Genomic DNA, 6,000 nt, shown 5'->3' with positions numbered 1-6,000 from the left:
AACTCAGCTGGATAAAACCTCTGGCTAGGGAATATGGAGAATTCTGGCAGAATTAAAGCAGATGATTGAGGGAGAAGAAGAGTTTTGCTGAAGCAGTGGGGGATAGCAATGTTTTGTTGAGTCTTGCAGCTTATATGTGGTAGAAAGGAACAGCTGGCTTGTGAACCTTCGAGTAGAAGTTCTTTGAGGTATTTGCTCTTTTGCAGTACAGAAAACAGCATTCAAGCCCCAAAGGGAAAAACCTTCAATTCTGCCCAAAGCCAGTAAACTTGCTATCTGCTTCCGTGACTTTTTAACATGACAAACTTTCTATGTTGCCTAAATTGTTGCTTAAAGTATAAAATCTGAAGCTATATACATAACTACTAATATTGCAAAAAAAAAACAACTTTTCATTAATAAAAGGACATTCAGAGTCCTAAATGTTCAGAAGCTTTGATCAGCTTGCAAAAAGCTATCCAACAGTAACTGAAACTCATCAAAGTTTCCTGAACCAGGCAGCTTTCCCAGGTGAGGTTTTCTGATTCAATTTCTAGTAATTTCTCTGTTCTTGAGTTTAGTAGGATTATCAAATGAAGGATTTCTTGTGGTATTTGTTGCTATTTCTATTTCCAATTTAAAAAGCGAAATTGTTGCAAGGTGCATTGACTGTGACAGGAAAAATAAAAAGAAAATTCTCTACTCTTTTTCCAAGAATTCAAACTTAGCATTTTTTAGTGTTTGGGTAAGGATCACAGAAAGATGCAGGTCAGTTACTGAACCCACTTCTCAAGCCATAGTTCTTACTTTAATTTGGATTTTATTTCCCATTCCTATTTTCAGTGCTGTAATCCCTGAAATATCATTATCAATATACATTAGAGTAGAGGGAGCAAGGTTTAGGTCCTATTAACTACTTAAGCATCTAGGCTGAAAAGCATTTCAAACACTGAATTCTATTTAAATCAGCTGGAGCTTGTTGGTAAAATACATTCTTAAACATGTCCACGGTGTAAGCATTAGAAAAAAATAGCACCCTTGCTCGTTTATTTGCATTCTAAACATCTCCGGCTTTAAGATGTCAAACACCCTCTGCACACATGGAAATGAGCAGAGGATGTGTAGCATTCTGCAGAACATGTCTAATAAATGTTTTAAAGAGTAGTTTGAATTTACCGTGGAAGGTTGAATTTAAGTGTGGGAAGTAGAGCTGCTAGAAAAGTTGCTTTGCATTAAAAAAGTGCTACTACTTTTAATAAAATATATTTTGAAGATGTATAAAATGATTTAATTTTTGCCCATCATAAAATTTCAGTAACAAGAGGGGAGAAGGTTGCAACGATATTGAAAGAGTCTGGAACAAAGTTTGTCAGTTGAAATGACTTTTCATTTTCATTTTGATTTTGCATTTAGTTAGTAGTTAAAAAGCTGATGGCAAAATCATCTGTTGAAATGAAACAGCTATAAAAGGATTTTTTCATTTCCTGACTGAAGGAAAAAAAGAAAAAAGAAAAAAAAAAAAAAAGAAAGAAAGAAAATAATGAACCACTTTTGAATCTCTAAAGTGATAGCCAGCGAAGCATCTGGGTTACATTATCTGAATCCCTTGGAAATAAGAGGGCATAACTGCTGGAAAACGCAGTTGAAAATTAGGCTCTCACACCGTTGTTCCTAATCTTTTTTTTTTCCTTTTTTCTTTTTTTCTCCCAGGCCTTGCCTATTGCCTCTGAGAAACCCACAGGCAGAAGCCCTGGGTCTGCCCTGGCTCTGAGGGTGAAACCTGGCCAGCAGCACTGACATGATCCTGAGCAGGAACAGATCTGGATCCTCCACTGGTGTGCTCCTCTGCAACTGGTGGCTGTCACATCATGGCCAGAGCATCTCCCTTCAGGATCTTAATCTAGGGGAAAAGTGACTGAATTCTGAACCCATAGGTTCTTACACTGCCTGTTGCACTTTTCTTCCTCCTCATCTTGTTAGGAAAAGGAGGAGTTACATTTCAATTAGTGAAAATTTATTTATGATTTAATACAAGAAAAAAAAAAACTTGCATTCTCACTTCTAGAATCTTTCTTTGTTGATTGGAAGTTATCATAGAATTACAGAGTTGTAATTCTAGAATCTATAATTCTACGCATCATAGAATGGGTTGGGTTGGGTTGGGTGGGGTTGGGTTGGATTGGGTTGGGTTGGAAGGGACCTTAAACATCATCTAGTCCAACCCCCCTGCCATGGATAGGGACACTTGCACCAGACCAGGTTGCTCAAAGCCCCATCCAACCTAGCCTTGAACACTTCCAGGGATGGGGCATCCACAGCTTCTCTGGGCAACCTGTTCCAGTGTATCATAACACTCACAACAAAGAATTTCTACCTAGTATCTAATCTAAATCTACCCTCTTTTAGATAATATCATTACCCCTTGTCCTATTACTACAAGCACTAATAAAAAGGGCCTGCTTACGGGCTCTTTATACTGCTTACATGTTGAACTAATAGTAACAAGTTTACCAGAATATATGCGTCCCCAGCATACTGATAAACAGGGGTACGACAGGCCTTGTTCTGACATTATGTTTTCTTATTTTAGAAAAAGATGTAAATACAGCAGAAAAACTATTCTATTTCATATATTGCTCAACTGCATAAAAGATGATTTTATTACCTTCATATGAATATTTTCAAGTGAAAGCACTGTCTTTATTGCATGTGCAAAAACAGTGAGCTGCCAAAGATTAACAGGCTCTACCATGTTGTACTAACTGAGTTTGTCTACTTGCCAGCATCACATTCTTTCCCTAACTTTGTCTCTGAGAGAAGAACATGACTTTTTGGAATATTCCTACCATTACTATAGTCATTGATTTAGATGGAAGATATCATCTTGACTATGTGTCAATTCTGAGAGTTATTTTCTATATTGTATCACATACTTATGTCTGTTAAGTAGTTATTTTACTGTGTACACTGCCAAACCAGTGGGAATTAATGTACACAATAAAATTCAGACACCTAGTCTTGTTATCAACATTAACACTGTTAAGAGCAGGAACCAATGCTACAATGTTTATAGAAGGCCTGTCTGTGTACATGTAAATAAATTTGAATAAATTTGACAAATAGAGCTATATTTGTGAAATGATGCTCAGTATCCTCCAGAACAATTTTAAGTAAGCACTATTCACAGAGTTCAGCTGTTTTTTCCCAAAGGGAGCAATGTATATTTTGAGTTACTTGCTATTTCTGTGCATAAAGATCCTGATTTTATTTTTTTTTCTGTCTACTTAGCATACTTGAAGCTTTGTGCTAAAATGTGCAAAAACAGAGGGAACTGTGAATAAACAAATAGAATTTCATGGCTTTTAAGTGCTAAGTGACTTGGAGGGTTTTCTAAGCCTGTCAGTGGAGATTCTGTGTGGTAACTACTCATTTGCTTTATTTATCTCATTACTAAAGGAGGTTCCCTCAAATCTGTTTTAATTTTCCTTGTATTTTTCTTTCTCTACATTACTGACCTTTCTCTATTCAATTCAAAATTAAATGAGACAGACATTGCTTTAGTAAATATGTAAATTCCAGTCAGACAAAGAAATTGTGTTAGGAGCAATTGGTGATTGTATTTCTACAGCAAATCTCATGAAGATGATGAATTAAGCAATTCTTTGAAAGTGAAAAAGTAATCACAGACTTTCCTGTGACCACAAAATATGCTAAGGATATAAGCAAGAGCAGTTTGAAAAGATCTTAATACAGCACTTCATCCATGTTTGTAAATGTGTTACCTGTAGGTTTCAAAAAACTCTCTTGACCTACCTTTCTCAAAATAAACATCCAGCTAGCAAACATTAGTGGGAATTTAGAGAACCTAAGCCTCCTTCCTACTACACCAAGGTTTTAGGAAAGATACATATGCCACAGCTTTATTGCTATTGCTTGCAAAGTTTCTCATGGCATTGCTCATCTCATATCTGCAGCCCTTATTTTCCATATCTTGGTGAGCGTTCCACAAAAGGAGCTGAAACAATTCTCTGTCATAGCCCTGAGGGTACTAATGGACTTTCTGCCCCTGCCTACCCTCCCCTGGGGCATCCTTCCACTCCTGCCCATGGCCCTGTACCCCATTTCGGCTAAGGTCAAGGTTGTCATTTCTTACCCCAGCAATTTTACAGAGGAGCCAACTTCTCCATCCCTGTCCCTGTCTCTTTTGTGGATCTCTTGGACCCACACCACCATCTCATCTCTGGCGCCATCTCCTGCTGCTTCTGACTGGGCTCCCTGAACAACCCCTGAACCTGGCACATCACTTGGCTTTTGATGGGGCTGTTGATGGATCCCTGTTACCAGCATCTAGGCCTGCCTTCCATGTCCAGCCTCCATGGGACTGCACTCTTTGGTGAGGGCATAACCTGTGCTGGGGTCACCTCAGCTTTCAGCTGTCCATCTGTCATAGAGTTGCTGGCTCTCACAGTCCCATGATACTCTCATCTTTGGCTTTCTGCTCTGAGCAACTACAAATAGCATCACATAATAAGTACAAAGAACAAAAGCTCTCTATTTTTCCCATCACTGTAATGATTCAGCTAAATAAACTCTTATTCTTTGCATGTCTATGTGAAGATTCACCAAGCTTAAATGTACAGTAGGCCTCGGTTTAGGTCTCTGCTCCCAAACAAGATCAACAAACAAGTCTTTTGGATGAATTGCCTACAATACTAGGCTGTTGAATAAAATGGGATACAGTTGGTGTTTATCAAGATTAGCTGGCTCTCCCTCAAATGTCCAGGAAATATGCTCTATAGACACTTAGCGAGTCATCATCTGCAGGTCAGATAGCTGAGAATCCTAGAGAATCCTACCTAGGCGTGAGTGTGAAATGAGTGTCCCAGTAGCCACATGTCAAGAGGAGTCAGCTGGTGATGAGACATTACTAGGAAAGCTTGATGTGCTGAAGGAACACAGTGGTCTAGAGAGCTAGGGAATATCTGAGCAGAGGATTTTAGGAGTTCAGTAACGTCTGCATAGTAGACATAAGCATCGTTATCTCATTATGATTGCTACCAGTACACTACAAACCATCTTTCTGAGTGTCCCAATGGATTAGGACACAGAAATTTCTTGACTAAACATAAATTTATGCCTGCTAAGTTCCCCCCAAAAACAGTGCAAACGGTTGTAAAAACACTTGGTGATGACCCACGTGTCTACTTACAAGCATCTAGGAACTGCCCTGTTCTATCCCAGATATCTCCATGGGGTTGGCAGCTATGACACAGGATGTACAAGAGTCCTATGTCACTCTGGGGCAGCAACTGGAAGTTAGATGGGATACACCCGAATCCCACCCTTAGCTTAGAAATGACCCAGTTCAAACAGTAGCAGGCTTAAACTAAGATAAGCAAATTCATGCAGAGATTTTACCTGGTTCTGATGAGATCTGCTGCTTACAGGGCTCTGCAGGAGAAAGCTACCAGAACTACCTGTTCCCAAGTTACCTTACCTTTATACTGGCTGGCGGATATCCAGTTCTCCCCGTCCTTCCTTAAGTGGCACGGAGTGAAGTTTGTGGCACACCACTTATGCCCACATTCACTTGTTACAGCATGTACTCTTTGGCAGGGCAAACAAAGCAATCCTAACCTCCCCCGAGTGTTTGAAATCAGGAGGAGCTGAGGGCTCTTGGTATGCAGACAGAAGCACTCCGTGCTTTGTAGAACCACAAGTCCCTAATCAGAGATGTAAAGATAATGAAAACTGAAAAACTCTGGAAGCTTCTGAAGTGTAGGCATGAATATGCAGCCCAAGGGACAGTCTAAGGCTTGATTTGAGTGTGTTTGTACTTTTTACTGGAGTCTTCTTGAACCAGTGCACTAGGCCTCCATATTCAAGTTAGACATCACTCACTGAAAAGCAATATTAGATAAAGGCAATGGGGATATCTGGGCAGCCCTAGTATAGAAATATTTTATTTCTGATGACTTATTAGGACTGGCTGAAGCCATTTGGTTTGTTCAGCCCAGAGCA

This window comes from Netta rufina (genome assembly GCF_964035555.1).
Source record: "Netta rufina genome assembly, chromosome: 1".
Lineage (NCBI taxonomy): Eukaryota > Metazoa > Chordata > Aves > Anseriformes > Anatidae > Netta > Netta rufina.
Note: the sequence above shows the minus strand (reverse complement) of the source record.